Source organism: Crocuta crocuta, unplaced genomic scaffold (assembly GCF_008692635.1).
Source record: "Crocuta crocuta isolate KB4526 unplaced genomic scaffold, BGI_CrCroc_1.0 scaffold19, whole genome shotgun sequence".
NCBI classification, from domain to species: domain Eukaryota; kingdom Metazoa; phylum Chordata; class Mammalia; order Carnivora; family Hyaenidae; genus Crocuta; species Crocuta crocuta.
In genome coordinates this window covers 290,398-310,863 of record NW_027551565.1, presented here as the reverse complement: position 1 = coordinate 310,863, position 20,466 = coordinate 290,398, and positions in this window count along the sequence as shown.

The window sequence follows — 20,466 nt, the reverse complement described above, 5'->3', positions numbered from 1 at the left end:
CACCTTTGGCAGTCTTGTATGTGTGGAGTGTTTGTGTATTTGAGAATGTTTATCTTAGGCTGGTTTTTATAGGCATTATAAATCATGACTATGGTTGTAAATTAACAAAAATAGTTTAGTGGTTAGAGGACAGAATTTGTACACTATGTACCACAATTATGTAGAATTTTTTTTAAAAAACACAGGGTTCATTTAGTTGACCATACTGGGTGCCATTTGAGACTATGTCTCCCCCTGCTTTATACATTTTCATTTGTGACACCAGTTTCCAACCAACATTAATCTTTCCTTTCTTTTTTTTCCTATAGGAACATTCTTGTACCCCTAACATTTATAGCCTGACTTATAATATTATTATTTGTTTCTATGTCATTTTCAGCCCTATAGAGTAAACAGTTTGGTATAAAGCATGCCATAGATCACAAAAGAACATAATAATTTTTAAGTTGAATAATTTGTCTGAGACATCCAATTTAAAATGGATTTCTAATAATTTAAAAATTTACATAACAAAAAAGAGCCCATTTAAAATTTATAGTCAATATTAAAAATATTCTTATTTTTCATTCATGAATATTAATATATTCTTTCTCTGTACCAGAACCTAAGTGAAGTTGTAGAGGGGGAAATATAAAATGCACTAAATTGTCCAAATGCTAATACATTAAATAAGTAAAAACCTGTAGGAAAACCATGAGGTACTAAAAGTATTATACTGAGTAAGGTCAGGTAGGTAAGATTAATCTCCTTGGTGATGTAAAGTGTCAAGACAGTCTTCCCAGATCAACACCCTAGAGGAGAAAGCAGGAAACAACCTCCTTGACCTCCACCACAGCAACTTCTTACTTGACACATCCCCAAAAGCAAGGGAATCAAGAGCAAAAATAAATGATTGGGACCTCATCAAGATGAAAAGCTTCTGCACAGCAAAGGAGACAACCCACAAAATTAACAAGCAACCAACANTAACAAGGGGGAGAAGAAAGGGGGAAATGGTGGGGGAAAGGGAGAGAAGCAAACTATGAGAGACTCTTGAATGATGACAAAAACTGAGGACTGATGGATGTGGGGGGGAGGGGGGAGGGACATGGAGGAGGACACTTGTGGGGATGAGCACTGAGTGTTATGTGGAAACTAATTTGACAATAAACTATTAGGAAAAAAAAAAGAAATTCACCAAAAAAAAAAAAAAAGTCTTCCCAGAGATGATATTTGAACTGAATCTTGAGGTAAATCCAGAAGGATGAGAAAGATTTTGCCAAATAAACAAGAGGATAGTTAGAATTGATGTATACAAAAGTCCAAGAGATTGAATAATATAATTTATGAAATTAAATAAGGTTGTCTACAGATAGTGGTGGGATTCTCCAGGGGAAGAGGGGCCAGACATAAAGCTGGGCCATTTTAATTCTGTCCTATAGGTTGCAGTGGTTTTTAAACAAAGATGTGATATGGTCTAGCTTTGTAGTCTAATATGGACAAAGACTGGAGAAACAAATGATAAAGTTGCAGATCCCAGAGACGAGGCAGGGAGATGAGGGGCCATGAGAGGGTGGTAGCATTGGGCCTGGAAAATATGCAGCCATGAGATAGCTCAGTGTTAAAACCGACTGACTAGAAAACAATGGAATAGAGATGGTTAGGACCAAGTCAGAGACAACTCAGCAATTTTTACCTTGAGATCTGGTGATCTCTTGCCCTTTCTTTCAGGAGATATGGCTGAATTGGTGGATAATAATGAATTCAGCACATGAGTTTCACCTGCCAAGGGGGTATTTGTATTAAAAACCTATTATTTATTCCAGCCAAGTCAAATCTTCTCTCTTCACTTATCTCCTGTTTATGACACATGTCTCTTTTCACATCACATGGTCTTGAAGCAGACATTATTTGTATAATGGACACTTTCCTGTGGCCAGAATGGACTGATTGGGGTATTATCTCCCTATGATGGGCCACTAAGAGTCTACCTTTCTCCAGAATAGAGAAAGCAAAGTAGACCTCTTTCTGGATGATCTGAAACTGAGAATATGTAAACTTGGTGACCATTAGTTGTCACAGTCCAACATATGGGTTAAAGAATACAGAATGCTGGTTGCCAGGGTGAAAGAAGGCAGAAACAGATACTCAGAGGTACAGGTGAGAGACAGAGAAAGAAATTTCCTGAGTTTCTCTCAGGACTTTGGCCTCTTGTGGCGTCCATACTTTCCATCCCATAGGTTCCTTGAAGTTCCTCAGTAATCACTCCAATAAGCGTCTCTTCCTTTGATTTTGCATAAGCTAGACAGAGCCCATGTCTGTTGTTGTTTTGCTTTTTAAGCTAAAGTAGTCTCATGCTATGTTTGAATGGAGTTGTTCAATATACAAAGAAAAATATTCAGAAAACAATGTTAAGACTTGATTATAGATTAGATGCCATCATCATAGATTTGGGAGCTGAGGCCCTACGAATGGATAAAAATGTCCAGAAAGAGCAAGTATGGTGACATGAGGCTAGGCCTAAGGATAAACCTTTGTAACTACAAAATTTAATGGTAAACATAAAGAGGGAGAGATTTGCAGGAAGAGGGTAAGTATGAAGTAGTTTGGCAAAAGCCATACGAATTTCAAAGGAAAAAGGAATTTCAAATATGAGATATGGATAACTCTGCTAAATATTACCCAAGGCCAAATAGGATGAAGGCTAATAAAAAGTTATTGAATTAAGGAAAAGAATGATTATTGTTCACTTTTGTTAGATACAGACAGTTTCAATAGAATGAGAAGGATGTTGCCTAAAAATGGATAAATAATGAATGAGAGAAGATTGCTTTTGCAAGATGTGTGGAAAAATGGAATAGAAAGAGGCAGTAGCTAAAAGGAAAAATTGCATTCAATTCAACACATATTTGGTTCTTTTATATGCTAGGTACTAAACTAAGCTCAATGCTAAGATATAGTTTTTTAAGTTTATATATTTATTTTCAGAGAGAAAGAGAGCCCACAAGTAGGGGAGGGGCAAAGAGAGGGAGACAGAATGCCAAGCAGATTCAGTTCTTTCAGTTCCAAGTCTGACACAGGGCTCCATTCCACAAACCGTGAGATCATGACCTGAGCCGAAATCCAGAGTCAGATGCTTAACTGACTGAGCCATCCAGGTGCCCCTAAATGCTAAGACATAGTTTCTAACTACAGTTTATAGTTGAATTTAGATTATGAGCTCATAATTTAAACCACTGGGAGAGGTGGGGTGAGAGAAAAAATGCTTTAATTCCTGAACAGTTACTAGGTCATGTTGTATTTGATGTCTAAAAAGCATATCAATTTTGTATGCTCACGCATGCATGTGTATAGGAGAACATACATACACACATACAAAACCCAAGTCTGAGCTGAAACAACTAGTTTGCGGGGCACCTGGGGGTGGCTCAGTCAGCTAAGCGTCTGACTCCTGGTGTTGGCTCAGGTCATGATCATGTGGTTCATGAGTTCAAGACTCACATTGGGCTCTACACTGACAGTGAGGAGCCTGCCTAACATCTCTCTCTCCCTCTCTCTCTGCCCTTCCCAGCTCTCTTTCTGTCTCTCTTGAAATAAATAAACTGAAAAAAAATTAAAAGAAGAAAGAAACAGTTTGTTTAAGGCAATCAACACTTGTTTGGATGTGTGAGCCAGCTAACCAGTGCTAATCTACAATATGACACAGGACAGTGTGTCTGAGGGCGCAGTTCACTTACCTGTAATTAAGGCTGATTTTTTTCTCTTACATGACAATTTTACCATATAAGGAATGAATAGCCTTAAACATCTTCCTCTCAAAGTGTGGCAATTGCATCTATAGAAAGAGAAAGTAACACTGCTATCATTAGTTTTTGTTTGTTTGATTTACTTTTTTTTTTTAATGTTTTATTTATTTCTAGGAGAGAGAGAGAGAGAGACAGCATGAGCAGGGGAGGGTCAGAGAGAGAGGGAATCACAGACTCTGAAACAGGCTCAGGCTCCGAGCTGGCAGTCAGCACAGGGCCCGACGCGGAGCTCGAACCCACGAACCGCGAGATCATGACCTAAGCGAAAGTCGGACGCTTAACCAACTAAGCCATCCAGGCGCCCCTGTTTGGTTTACTTTTGAGACAGCAATTGAGAACTCTACCTCTCTCCATTTTTTTCTCCACATAAGAGTAATTATTTACAAATAGTACTACCAAATTTTTCACAAATGGAAGATTTTAGTATTTTAAACGGCACACCCCTAAGTATCTAGTTTTTCCAACAAAAGAATGCCAAGGCTAAAATTCTTTAGAGGGGAGGCTCCTGTTTATGAATTACCCTAATTCTAGTCACAAATATTGAAAAATTACTCCACACTGTCTACAATTTTATTCCCTGGCCAGGGCTTCTGACCTTAGCAATTTCAAGTACTCTTTCCCAAGAGTGTTTGAAATCTGCCAACATCTTGTGATAGTTAATCGGCCTTGACACATTCTTATTTATATTTTTTCTAAGATTATTTAACATTGTAGACATCTTGCTCTTCATTCTATTACTGTATGGTAGAGAAAGGAAATCCAGCTGATGAGAACAGAGATGTGCAACAGATAAAAGTACTGGAATGACAATACCACTTTGAATTAATTTGCTGTATTCACTGAGCCCATGTATTTTACAGAGAGAAATGAGGACAAGAAATATAGTCTCTGGAAAATTGTGGCTGATCCCTCCCTCCCTCCCTCTCTCCCTCTCCCCCTCCCTCCATTTGACTAGATTTCAATCAGATCACACCATTGTCTGGTTGTTTTCATTAACATTTAAAAGCAGAATTGCCAGAAAAAATCTCTCCAACTTAACTCTTGAATACGCCTGCCTCAATTCTTTTCCTTTGCCATAACTTTTCCCCAATTTGGTAACATCCCTCCCAATTCATTCAGTTATTCTAGCTGCATATCTAGGGATAATCCTAATTCGTTTCCTTGTCTCAAGTCCAGTCATGCAGTATGTCACATTCTTGTAATCCCCATCTCCAAAATATGCTCCAAAATATATTTCCTTTGCTCTAGCCCTGCTACTAGTATGCTTGCTCAAGCCCCCTCATCTCTGCCCTGTGATCTCCTGGTGTTCTTCTCAAGTTTACTGGTCATTCTCTATGCTACAACAATCTTTAAAAATGAGAATCAAAATACATGGCCCTCTTGGGTAAAACTTTCCTGGTTCTTAGAATGGCATCCAAATTCCTGATCATGGCCTGTTCTGCTCTGTGTGATGAGAGGTCTCTGACATGCCTGTACCACTCTTCTCTCTCACTGCACTCCAGCCATACTGGCCAGTTTTTGGTTCCTCAAACCCTCCAGACTTGTTTCTACTTCAGGGTTTTTACACATGCAGTTCTCTCTGCTCAAAATATTCTTACTTAAGATTATTGCAAAATATCATCATGGCCATGAAAAACAATTTAGATCAAATTAAAGAAAAGAGCTTTTAGTATATCTCACATTAACCAAAAAAAATCAAACAGTGAAAATGTTAATGTACAATAATGCAGACTGATTGGTGAGGGTTATTAAAGGAAAATTAGGATTCTAGGGACAACATATTATTTCAGTTACTATAGCTGCCTAACAAACAATCCTGACTTTAGTGACATAAAACAAAAATGTTATTATGCTCATGGGTTCTGTGGGTTTGGAATTTTAAGAGTTCAGTAGGGATGGCTTGAGTGTGCTCCATGTCTGAATTCTTCGCCAGGAGGTTTTGATGGCTAAGGGAAATGACTTGAGAGTGGCAGATTAAAATGGCCTGAAGGCTCACTTAGTTACATGATCGGTGTGTGGATGCTGGTTGTCAGCTGACATCTCAGTGTGGCTGCCTGGGCTTCCTCACAGTGTAGTAACTGCATTCTAAAAGTGAGGATCCCAAAGGAAACAAGCAAAGGGTGTGTGGTCTCTTAAAAATCTAGTCTCAGAAGTCACATAGCATTGCTTCCACTGCCGGACACAGCCTGTCCAGATTCAGGGAAATAAACATAAACCTTCCCTATTAGTGGGAAGAGTGTCAGAGCCACGTGGTAAGAAGAAAATGTGGTATGGGAGGTATTACTGCCATCATCTTCCAATATATCTTACCTTGAATTATGGTGTCATGGACAGCAATGGAGCAGTTGGTTGCAAAAACTACAGGTGTCAATGTCAAAGATAGAACACTAGGTATAATGGATCACTAGTCTCACCCAAAAGAAATATTTATGCTGTTGGATATTTTGCATCAGCTAGCTTTAAAGTCATGTCCTCTTAAAAAAATCTTCATTTCAATGGAACAGGATGATTTAACATGTCAAGGATAGTTTTTAGCAATGTAGTTTAAGGTATAATTTATTATATTCCTTACCAGATAATGCTGTGACACTTACAGTAAACAAATAAGAGAGATTGCAAACCACCATAAAAAAGATCAAAAAAGATATGAGAAATCAAAAGGAGACTTTTTTAGAACTTTTCAAACTTGGCAATGTTTGAAGTGTATAGTCAACTTCTCTAGGCTATACTGTACTTTGATTTTTTTAATCACTCTGAGACAAAAAAAATTTAGAACATCAAACCATAAAGGCCCACAAAAGATCCATATTCATCTACACCACATTCTCTATCAAATACAATGAAGAAACTGTTTAGAGATATTTTTTCTCATTGCTTCAAATGCCTGCCTAAATATAAGGAACCTCAAACATGCATTCCTTTAAACTATGCTAAATGACCTTGGCTGATGATTAGAAGCTGAAAATAGAGGTGAATATTTAATAGGTGAGAAATTACTTTCTTAAAGAGTTATGTATATATTATATTCTATTTATTAAATCAATAATTGGTTAAACATGAATCAAAAAATAGAGTATTACGATGATACATAATATTTTTAGAAAAAAGAAAGATTATATTTTTTGGCAAACTTGCACAGAATACATGCACACATATATACACACTATAGGAACAGACAGTGCCAAGGACCTAACTTAAATAATTATTTTATTAACAATTTGAATTTGCAAAGCATGAAACTCTACTGCTGTAGATAATTTTTTGACGTGAGAAATTCAGGTGTGTAGAACTGAAATGTATCTTTTGAAGATATCTTTAACTATTAATTGGGTACTTACAATTCCACCTTGAAAATGTTCATAATTTGGCTCTTGCACAAAACCCTGAAGTTAAAATACATAATCCCAAGTTTATGCCTTTCTGATAGTTTTCTCTGTAAAGAATTCTTTTTATTTGACTGGCAATTTAGTAAAAGCCTATTTATCTCTCAAGATGTATTTCAATATATTGTTCTATGTTTTCATAACACTAACCTCTGTTACACCACTCATCATACTTTACTGTATTTACTGTATAACTTGTGTTTCCTCACGCCTCACTAGTCATAAGTATAAACGGGGTCACACGAATGATAACGATGAAAACTACTTCAGGTTTTGTCTCAATCTGCTCAAGTAGTAACTCAGTACCCTGGGTATTGCCTGTCAAACAATTTTTTTTGGTAGTGTCCAGGGTTGCCTCTGTGACTGTGGGCACTAAAAGCTGGTTCTCCAAGTAACATCCTCTGTCCCCCACCAGGCTGACTCTGGGAGCTGACGTGTCCACTTGGAATGTCCATCTTTGGCTGAGCATCATGGTCTCTGCAGCTGCTCTGATGCAGCTGCTCTAGAAAATACTGAAATGTATCATACTGAGCCTTCATGGTACCTTGCCTTGGTAGGCAAGGGATGTGCTGTGCCGAAGTGGGAAGAATTCCCATCTCTGTCTTCCTGTTTTATGCTTTGTCACTGAAGACATGAAGAGCTCTGCTGGTGTTTCCATACCTCAGTGGTTTTTTGTGACAATAACTCTTGTAGCACCTTTTTCCACTGGGATCAGGCTCCACCCATGGGGGTTATTTTCATTTTCTGGTCTTTACAATCATGCAGATAGTATCTCTAGTGTCTCCACTTCTGCCAGCAGATTAGGTGAACATATGCCTTCATACAGTTGCTCTTTACTTTCACTTTTCATCCCATTCAATTCTCCAACCAGGTCACAGTTGTGGTGAGGATGACTATGACTTGGGCTGCAGGTACAGAGCCAGTCACACTTGCTTACATTTTCAGCCTCAGAAGATTGTAATCCTTTGAGGACATGAAACAAGACTCTTTCCACATTACGTCAAATCAGAACTAAAAACTAAATTTAAATCAGCTCACAGACAAATTCCTTAATTCTGAAGATAAGCAAGTACAGTATCTGTTTTAAAAAATGTGAAGATTTTACTCTGCCTGCAAGCTAGCAAGTTAACTCACCACAGTATTATGGAAACTGGTCAAAGTCACAGACTCCAGGGGTCAGAAAAAAACAATCCACTACTCACAACATAGCAAGAATCAACTTCACATTTACATCAAACTACTTGTCTCATAGGGGCCAAGTTCTGTGTCACAGTTGAGAAGCCCCAAGCTTAGAGAATTCTACTATTTTATAATGGGTTGCAAAGCAACCTGCCCAACTTTTACTCAGAGGAAAACATATTTATTATACTAGTGAGTAAACAAACTTGCTCTCTGCTCTGGAAGAAGACTCTACCTCTAACTTCCGAGGCTACTCACTACACAGACATCCTTGAAAAGATCATCTTTTCAAAGCTCAACAAAGGCCGCCAGTACCTTTTCTCACAAGACATGCAGAAACTCAGGAGACCCCATGAGAATTGTCTCCAGCAATATCAAGGTTAGTTTACCTTAGTTAGTAAATATCAAGGCCAAATCTCAGGTCACTTGGCACATGATCAGTAATTTCTCTAAATTTAACAGCAACTGAAAAGGAATAATATGATATCAGTTTAATTTCATTGATTAACAAAGCTGAGGACAAGGGCTTTCAAAATATATTTTAAAAGTTCTAATATTACTGGGGTTATCCACATTCTGTAATGAGTATTAAAATAATTGTATAAATTCCAAGTTCTTTTCCCAAATCCTACAGCTTTGATATACTGACAAAATTTTTAAAAAGCAAGCCAAAAAACAAACAAACAAACAAACAAACCCAGTTAACAGCAAAGACAGGTATGACCTTACTCCTATGTATGTAGCTGGGGCATAAACAAGATCTGCCTTTAAATTTTCAAATCAGCACATACTGGAATTTATAGACTTTTAATCAGAGAGTTTCACATTCAAGCCACAATATTTCTAAGTCCTGAAGCCTAAGAGCTTTAGCTCTCTTTCTCTGCAGCCATATTTTAGAAATTGTCAGAACAAAACACAAACTCCTTAATTGAGGAGGTCATATTTTATGAAATAATGTCTGGAAAAAATTGCATCAAACTTAAACAGCTAATATTATTGTGAACCGCACACTTTTTTCAGGGGTGTTATCCAAATTGCTATTGGGTGTAGCCTCAGTGTTTTATTGTATGATGATGAAAAATTATTGACATGGTCACTAAGAGGTCTTCGTGCAATGTTAACTCATTATGTTCCAATGTGAAGAACTATTTTGTGATAGCTCACCCTATAATTCTCTCCTGTCCCTTAAATTATATCCTTCCAGATACTTTCCAGAGTCACTCTATGTATGAAATCCCAACAATGAATAAGAAAATAAGTACAAGTTAATAGATACCCACAGGGTATCTACTGGGAAGGATCCTGGACTAACAATAAGGAATTTGAGGGTCAGTTCCTAGTTCCCAAAGCATGATAATAAGCATATAAATAAAAAACAAAAACAAAAACGTATCCACTTTTCCTATATAAATTATACCTAATTTTCACCAAAGAGTTGATGAATGCTAAGAGTTAATGAACATGTTAAATGACACCAGAGGATATAATCAACAAAATATGGAGTGTAGAATTCTCTACAGAATGTGGAAAACTTGCTGTTGTTTTTTTTTAATTAACAAATAATTTACAAGGAGAGAGAAAAAGAGAGAGAAGTGATTAAGAGATTTGTACAATGTTAACTTATTGCATTGTATAATCCTTATTTGGATCTCAAAAAATTAAACTAAAAATTAAAATATTAATGAGTCTCTTGGAAATTTTTGATAGAGTTAACAAATTATTGTCATTTTAAGGTATTATTATAAATTTACGGTTAGATATTAAAGAATCCTTATTTTAGAAAGACAGACTGAAATGTTTACATATAAAATGTAATCTGGAATTTGTTTCAAAATAATACACCTACCACCAACTGGCCATATAATTACAAAAGTCTCAGGCTCCCTTCTACTTTTTGTATCCGTTGACTCTAGGAAGCAATGAATGAGGGGACCCAAGTTCTTTTACACTGTGGCTTCATTGTATCTTCTGTTGCATTCACTGACAACTAACTTAGAAAATTTTCGTAAGTGAAACAATCTTAGTATTTATTTTTATTTTTTATTTTTATTTATTTTTGAGAGAGAGAGAGCATGAGCAGGGGAAGGGCAGAGGGAGAGAGAGAAATAGAATCAGAAGCAGGCTCCAGGCTCCGAGCTGTCAGCACAGAGCTCTATGCAGGGCTCGAACTCAGGAACAGAGAGATCCCAACCTGAGCCAAAGTCAGACGCTCAACCGACTAAGCCACCCAGGTGCCTCACAATTCAGCACTTATTAACAGAATCATATCAAGCTCTAAATGAAGGGTATATTAATGAAGCTTTTCAGTATTCTATAGAAAATTATCAACAATGTACGTATATTAAAATAAATCGGGCAATTTTGCTATTGAAATATTGTGAATTTATGAAATGTCCAAAAGTCCCCTGCCTAAATTTTTATTGAATTACATTAATGTTGATCCAAGGGCATAATTAAAATATCACAGCCTTTCCTGACCACATATCAGGCTCATGCTACATAACCAATCTACATATCTATGAAACAGAACAACCAAGATTCTGAGGGAGCACTAACAGATCTTTATACCTATAGAGTTCCTCAGGGTGATATATAAGACTTTGTAGAGCAAAATACAGATGATACAAATTTTGCTTTTGGCAATAGTTGGGAGTCATTTTTGAGTTGTTATTACCAACATTTGGTGGTCTTACTTCACCTAACTTTCTATCCCTAAAGAAGATAGTGAATTAAAGGAACACAAAGTAATTAGCACTGTAGGAAAAAATAGTCAACATTAAAGAAATATTAAAAATGTATTGAATTTTTAGAAATCCCTATCNGGAGAGAGGCAAACCATGAGAGACTTTTGAATGCTGACAAAAACTGAGGACTGATGGATGTGGGGGGAGGGGGGGATGGGCATGGAGGAGGACACTTGTGGGGATGAGCACTGAGTGTTATGTGGAAACTAATTTGACAATAAACTATTAAAAAATTAAAAAAAATAAATAAAACCATGAAAAAGTATAAAATTGTAAAAAAATAAAAATAAAATAAAATAAAAGTTAGGTGTTGTAGCATAAAAAAAAAAAAAAAAAAGAAATCCCTATCAAAATAACTCCAGCATTCTTCACAGAGCTAGAACAAACAATTCTAAAATTTGTATGGAACCAGAAAAGACCCTGAGTTGTCAAAGTAATGTTGAAAAAGAAAACCAAAGTTGAAGGCATCACAATTCCGGACTTCACACTGTATTACAAAACTGTAATCATCAAGACAGCATGGTACTGACACAAAAACAGACACAGAACAAGAGAACAGAATAGAGAACCCAGAAATGGCCCCACAAACATATGGCCAGATAATCTTTGACAAAACAGGAAAGAATAACCAATGGAAAAAAGACAGTCTCTTCAGCAAGTTGTGCTAGGAAAACTGGACAGCAACATGCAGAAGAATGAACCTGGACCACTTTCTTACACCATACACGAAAATAAATTCAAAATGGATGAAAGATCTAAATTTCATACAAGAGACCATCAAAATCCTAGAGGAGAAAATAGGCAAAATCTCTTTAACCTCATTTGCAGCAACTTCTTACTTGACATGTCTCCAGAGGCAAGGAAAACACAAGCGAGAATGAACTATTGGGACCTCATCAAGATAAAAAGCTTCTGCATGGCCAAGGAAAGGTCAGCAAATCTAAAAGACTACCAGTGGAATGGGAGGAGATATTTGCAAATGACATATGAGATAAAAGGTTAGTATCCAAATCTATAAAGAACTTATCAAACTCAACATTTAAAAAAGAAATAATCCAGTGAAGAAATGGGTAAAAAGATATGAATAGCCACTTTTCCAAAGACGACATCCAGATGGGTAACAGATACATGAAAAGATGCTCAACATCACTCATCATCAAGGAAATACAAATCAAAACCACAATGAGATACCACCTTACATCTGTCAGAATGGCTAAAATTAACAACACAGGCAATAAACAGATGTTGGTAAAGATGCAGAGAAAGAGGAACTCTTGCTCTGCTGTTAGGAATGCAAACTGGTGCAGCCATTCTGGAAAACAGAGGGGAGGTTCCTAAAAAAATTAAAAATAGAACAACCCTATGACCCAGCCATCGCACTACTAGGTATTTATCCAAAGGATACAAAAATGCTGATTCAAAGGGGCACACACATCCCAGTGTTTATAGCAGCACTGTCTACAATAGCCAAAGTATGGAAAGAGCCCACATGTCCTTTAATTTGTGAATGGATAAAGAAGATATGGTATACGTATACAATGGAATATTATTTAGTGATCAAAATGAATGAAATCTTACCATTTGCATCAACATTGCTGGAACTAGAATGTCTTATGCTAAGTGAAATAAGTCAGTCAGAGAAATACAAATATTATATGATTTAATTCATATGTGTAATTTAAGAAACCAAACAGATGAACATAGGGGAAGGGAAGCAAAAATAAGATAAATACAGAGAGGGAGACAAACCATTAGAGACTCTTAAATACAGAGAACAAACTGAGGGTTTGCTGGCGGGGTGTTGGGTGGGGGGATGCATTAAGTGGGTGACGGGCATTAAGGGGGGCTCTTGTTGGAATGAGCACCAGGTGTTATATGTAAGTGATGAATCACTAAATTCTATTCCTGAAATCATTGTTACATCAAATGTTAACTAAGTTGGATTTAATTAAAAAAAATTTTTATTTGAAAAAATGTATTGAATTTTTAAATAAAAAATCAAAGGTAACCACTCTTTCAAAATAGTTAAAATTACTCTTATTTATAGCAAATATAAAGAAGTTAACTGAGAGATCCCTGTTAAACTTAAATTGAGGATAGTGTAGCCATTTTTTAAATTGACTTTGAATTAGAAAAGAGTTATTCTCAGGAATAGTCTGACATGACAGAAGACTGAAAATCGATAGACTATGTTCATGTTTCTCAGTGCTCTATCTGGTATATGATTCAAACCAATGTCAAAATGTAACAGGATAATGTTTGTTATTACTGGCTTCTGCTTACCCCAGAGAAATCAGAAGTGATTATTCACCTCAAATGGAGGATTTCCTTTTGTAAATGAGTCAGGAGAAAACAATTACTCATTTTGATTGTTTCAGTTGGTGATCTGAACACGGAAAACCTTATATCTGGATTGAACAATTAAGAGGTTAAAAAAATTGATATTTTGCATGAATTCTCAGTGTCCCCAAGTATTTGACCTAAGTTAATTTGGGGACTGATTATAATAGTAGCAAGTAAGGGCCTTACTGCTTAGTGTATACGAAAGTCAATTACAAAAAATCATATGGTATACACACTGGGTGACATATAATTTACTGTCCAAACTGGGACACACTTGAGAATGAAACTGGGGGCTATTCATAATTTTGTTGTGACTGTCCTAGGCAAACCCTGATATATGATCGCCTTAATATATCCAATTATCCAAAATGCATCTACTAAATGTTGAGATAAATACATTGTGCAAAGTTTTACCCATGTTGGAATACATTTTCTTTAAATAAAAATGAAAATGAAATACACTTAGAATCAATATTGTATCCCACTTGATGTGACTGGAGAATATTTTTTCTATGCTGAGTGTTATAATTTAGGGAACAAAATTAGATTTTTTGATATATCTTACCTAATAAAATTTAATTAATAGAAGTGATCATCAGAGGTAGTAATGGATTGGTCAGATAGGCTAAAAAATGAGGTTACCAGCCAAAAATGATTTTATTCCTTAAATTGATTTCTCTTCTTTAATTGCTTTTGCATCTATTACCAGTGCTGTGCAATTTAACACTAGAGTCATAAAATCCGACTTACTCATTTTACAGATGGGCAAGTCACTTCCTCAGAATTGGGGAATGTAGCCTGGACTAGAAGCCAGGCAGTTCTTTTCCATGATGGAAGCTGCCTGTCTCATGGTAATCGAATATCGGACAGCAGTCTTCTGCTCACTGTACAGTTAGAGTACAGTGAGGCTTCCTATACCTAGTTTGTACTCCACTTATATGCAGAGCTTAGCACCTCTCTGAGTCCCTCTAAAGAATGAGAAAAGTTATGTATTTCATTGAGGATTTCATAGGGAAGACAAATGAAAGTTTAACAATGGATACTGTCAGCAAACAAATTAGGACTCCTCTATTAGATATGTCATGTGGTAGACATTTTTGGAACTAACATCTTCTCATTCGGAGCATGTGGAAATTCTTAGTTCCTAACCCCCTTAGGTAGGGTAGGATCATGTGACTAGTTTCAGTCAAGGCACCGTGATAGAAGTGAAATGTGTTGGGGCACCGGGGTGGCTCAGGTTGGTTAAGTGACCAACTTTGGCTCAAGTCATGATCTCATGGTTCGTGAGTTTGAGCCCCACGTTGGGTTCTGTGCTGACAGCCCAGAGCCTAGACTCTGCTTTGGATCCTGTGTCTCCCTTTCTCTGTGCCCCTCCAAGGACTTGTCTCTACTCCAGGCTGCCCTCTCTGCCACCTCACTACCAGGATCTTGTTTTTCTATTCTTTCTTCATAGGGGCCAATAGCCCCAAGATTCTCCCTTAGCAACTTATATTTCTTTCTTCTTTATGGGCAGGGCAATTTTCCTCTAACTCAGCTACCATCTCCAAACTTGCACACACAAAACCATCACTAAGCTTATCTAAACAAAAGGGACTCCAGTTTCTTTCTGAGACTGGAATTTCTGTGTGTGTGTGTGTGTGAGCGCGTGTGTGTGTACTCATACATGTATATAAGCCATATAGCATTCTGTAAGATGATTTTGTGATTATCTTTCCCTTAATCGGATGGCAAATCTCTTGAGGATGAGAGTTCCTAAGTGAGAGTCTATGGATAAGCTTCAAGTTATAACCTTTGAAATGACAGTCATTTTTGTTTGTTTGTTTCCTAGGCATCTGTTGCACTTTTAGTTTTCATCAGATTTTCAAAGGGGCCTTTGAATTAAAAAAAAATTAGGAACCACTGGTATATAAACAACATGAGTTTGAAAAATAAGAAAGAACTTAAAATAGTCCTAATTTCAGCCCTGATACTAATTGTGATAAAGGTTCTTATCACTGTCCTGGATTTAGCATGGTCGGAAGAACTGGTTACACACTCTAGCTAATTTACAAAACTCTGAGGTATATAAGCCAGAATATAATTATTTTAATCAGAACTATATCTATGATGTACATGGGATAATTTCAGGACAGGGCATTTTCCTACTTGCTGCTTCTTTCCACTTAAGCTAATTACAAAAGACAGATTATTAAATTTTTTTCCTAAGGAATCCATCTTCTCAAGAGATATTGCTGTCAGAGTACTACAGTTCAGTTGGCTTGGAAGATATCCTCTCAGGCTGGTCAACACTAATTCTAGGAGACAGTGTATAGTCAGACTTTGAAAGGCCTGAATACCATTCTGTTATTTCAAGATAATTTCTGCTTAGATTTCATGAGCAGACTTAAAATTCATAAGTTAATGCTCAGACATTTGCTCAGGCATCTATGAGGCTACATGTTGTGGGATGAGGTGAGAGAAAGGAGAATGAGAAGCAGTCCTGCATAAGAAGGTTGCCAAATATCTTGGCACCAAGGAAATCCGCTTGATTTCTTTTGTGAAACTTATCCAATTTGGCTTTGCTCATTTTTCTTTATAATTCATTTTCTTTGGTATCTACCTTTGACAATATATGACCTTGGAATATACATGAGTAGCCACATCAATTGCTACTTTTAAAAAATAATCATCAAACTTTGGTAAATGTACCGAAAAGCTTGTATCTTTTTACACGAAATTGAGATCATATGAATGCCATGGATATCTTCAATATGAGCCAATATCAAGATATTTTTAATTATTGTCACAACTCAGGAAATTCTTTTTTTCATATAATTTTGAGCAAGAACATTACTTCTAAGCTTCAGAGTCCTCATCTATAAAGTGGGGGTAATAAAAACAATAATCTCTAAAGTTGTTGATAGTAGGCAGTTAGCTTTATAATTTCTTTGATCCTCTCTTTCCAAATCTTTGTGAAACAGATTAGAGCAAATGTCAGATTAAATCACACTAGATTAGATTACATAGATTAGATTATATAGATTAAAGCAAGTATTAGTTTTATTTCTCAAGTTTTATAACTGGTATTCTTAATCAGCAGAATAAAGCATTTTACATATGACATAGTATTGATCTTCATTTATTAGCATTTATATATATTAATTCAGGATATATTGTTGAAGAGCAAAGACCATTTCCCTTAATTTATATTTAAATTTCTAGATTTTTACTTCTTTATGATTTGGGTATTTGCTATGATAATGGGAGAATGTGAAGATTACTGAAACCTTTTCCTGATCCTCTGGGGTTCGTAATGCTTTTGTAGGTTTTCTCTGAAGATAGTTCAAGGCTAAGAACAAAAGACTTTAGATTCCAGGATAAAATTTTGCTAAAACACAGTAGTGCTTCTATGACAACTATACTAAAAGGGAGAGATACCAGAGAGAGAGAGAGAGAGAGAGAGAGAGAGAGAGCACAAACATTTGGAGGTGAACAGAGCTTAGAATATATAGCTACTCCTTTCTTTCTCCTTCACAAGTAGAGTATGGGCAATGGATGCATTATTTCTCTGTTTTCTATGTAGTTATTGTCAGGATCTCTTCTACTACTACATCTGAATGAATGACTTTTCTTTTCTTTTCTTTTTTTAATCTGAAAACTGCTCAGCCCAGAGCTAGACTTTAGTGTTAATGTTACAGGCTACAGAGAAGAAGGGGAGAGAAGAGGTAACAAAGTTCCTGAAGTCAATCTACAGGGCATGGATTGAAGTAACATGGATCTATGAGATCCTTTGGGTAGAGTGCCCAAGGCACAAGGGATGTTAGCTATCTTGCAGGTACCACAAGACAGCTGTCCACAGAAATAGCAAGAATAACCTAGGAGTAAGAGCCTGTAGGGTAGACCATTGACTGAGGAGTAAGGGAGAGGAAGAGGCTTGCAGTATTAGAAAAAGCATCAGTGAAAACTCTGAAAAATGAGCAAATACCAAAGGCTCATAAAAAGACTAGGATTTGGGCATTGGCCACACTGGCATGCTAGGTCAGCTGTGATGATCAAGAGAGCTGAAACTCTTGCTACTAACAGAGGTGTGCTGGACATTTCTTCCTTATCACCTCTACCTTCTCACCAGCCAAGAGAGAATAAAAGTACAGAGGATAAAAATTAATATGATTAAGTATGCAAAATGAAGTTTAGATTTTAATACTCTATTTTGACTTAAGTTACTGAACTGAATATATCAGAGTAGTCTGAAAACCCACTGGTTAGCAAAGTTAATTTTTCTCACCACACATCCCCACTACACCTAACTCTTAGAAGTGAGGGCTCTACAAAATATTATTATTAGTTATTTGAGATAGACTTGAGATTTTTGAGTCAAACTTCTAATACTTTTAAATGATTCACTTTCTTGGATTGAATATAAATTCAATTATCTATGTAACATTAACTTGAATGTCCATTCACCAAATACTGCTTTACCTAGAACATATTTTCTGAAAGAGCCTGATGTTAAAAATATTTTTGGGTTAACAAAAATCCTGAATAATATTTTATAGAGTCAGAGACTCTTTGGAAATTTACTATTCAGCTCCTTGTTGGACAGCTAGATCTCTGATATCCTCCAACGCCTTACTCCAACTAGGAAGTCAAGTATACAGTATGGCACAGTGGTTAAAAATACAATTTCAGGATACAGACTACTTGAAATTGAGCTGGTTTCAATGACTTCTTAACTTTGGGAAGGGGGTGGGGTGGGCAAGTCTTTTACCCTAACTGTGCATCACTTTCTTCATTTACAAAATAACACTTGCCTGATTGGGTTGTTATGATAAGTAAGTGAGCTAACATATGTCACATCCTCAAGTACTGGAACTTAGCAATGTTAGCTGCTTTTATTAGTACTGTTAGTAATATTATTATTCTACAGGCACTTGTGTGATACGAAGATCTGACTGACCACATTTTAAGTCATGTCAATTTTAGCTCTCCCATTTAATTTTCTATAATGTAAAAAGTCATGATTTCTCCAGTCTCTTAGTTTATCAAATGAGGGGAAATCACCTGCTGTAACATCTTCAACTAATTGTTCTGCAAATATGAGCTGTTAATAATCAAAGAGGGCTGTTAGACACAGAGAAACTGACAAGGGACTTCTCTTTCTACCTTTTATTTCTCTTATTTCTTCTGTCACAGTGAACCAGTCTTTCTGGAGGTGATGAATCATCAAAATTAAAGTTAATTTAATTGAAGTTGTTTATCATAGTTAGAATTCCTTAGGCTTTTGTCTCTCTGCCAAATTTCCTTTTGGTATTTTGGTATTTTACAGCTCTCTATTTGCTTAATCTATTTTTCCTGGCATGACAGATAAGTTATGTGTCAACTTGATGGGGTCAAGGGATGCCCAAATAATTGGTTAAACATTATTTTTGGATGTATCTGGGACAGTGTTTCAGGAAGAGATGAACATTTGAAATGATAGTCTGAGTAAAGTGAATTGAGCTCCCCAATGTGAGAAGGTCTGATAGAAGAAAAATGTGCAAGAAGGGAGGATGTGTTCTTCTGTCTCTGTGAGTCTGTGTCTGTGTCTGTCTCTCTCTCTCCTGACTGTTGGAACTGGGACCATCTTCTGCCCATGGCGCTCCTGGTTCTCAGGCCTTCAGACTGGGACAGGAATCTACAGTATCAGCTCTCCAACGTTCAGCCCTTCAAATCGCAGCACTGGCTTTCCTGGATCTACAGATTGCAAAAGGCAGATTGCAGGACTCCTTAGCCTCTATAATTGCATAAGCCAATACCTTAAAATACATCTCTCTCTTTCTCTCTCTCTAGATGTCTCTATCATCTGTCAATCATCTGTCATCTATATTTATCATCTATCTATCATCTATCATCATCTACATATCATCTATCCATCTATCTATCTATCTATCTATCTATCTATCTATCTATCATCTATCTATCTATCATCTATCTATCTATCTATCATCTATCTATCTATCTATCTATCATCTATCTATCTATCATCTGTCATCTAGCTCTAGAGAGAGAGAGTTCTGTTTCTCTGGAGAACCCTCTCTAAGACACCGGGTTTTCTCCTTGCAAACTGTAGCATAAATTGTAATTCCCAGATGTCATATTCATCATTTTTATAATTTCTCTGCTTCACATCCAGGACATTGCTTCCCATATTTTAATGTGCATATGAATCCATCTGGGAATCTTATTAAAATGAAGATTCTTAGTCCGTAGTTCTGTATTTGTAACAAGTTCCCAGGTGATATTGATGGTCTAGGGAATACACTTTAAAAATCATTAAGCCAAATAAGTAATAATAACAATAATAACAACAACTACCCATACATGTCCCAGCCCCCTTCAATGTACTTAGACATTGTGACTTACTTAATCTTCTAACACCCCTATGAGGTTGGTAACACTCTACTGCTGCTGTTTTACAGGTGAGGAAACTGAAGCACAAAGAGGTCAACCAATGTGCCAAAGGACATGTAATTGGGTGCAAAGCAAGGAGGTTTTGAACATAAGGAGTCTGAGTTTGGAACTCTAGCACACTTGACCACTGAACTCCTGTGACCTAAAAAGTAAGCAATGGCTTATTTGTACATATCATGTTAAACTGTTCTTGATCTGCTAAACTGTTCACAGTTACTCAATCATTTCTTTTTATTTGGGGCTTGTGTAGGTAAGTAAAGAGGGAATGGTGTCAAACTGTCCAGACTAGCTGCTAGTCTGAATTGAGATGGGCTAAGAGTGTAACATACACACTAGGTTTAGAAAAATGGGGGGGGAAGGAGGAATAATGTAAAGGATTTCAATAATTTTTTATAATAATTACATGTGAAATAATAATGTTTTGGATATGTTAGATTAAAGAAAACACATTATATTTTCTTTTTTAAAGTGTATTTATTTTGAAAGAGGGAGAGAGAGGGAGCACAAATCAGGGAAAGGCAAAGACAGAGGAAGAGACGTAATCTCAAGCAGGCTCCATGCTCATTGCTGAGCCTGATGTGGCTCAGTCTCATAACCATGAGA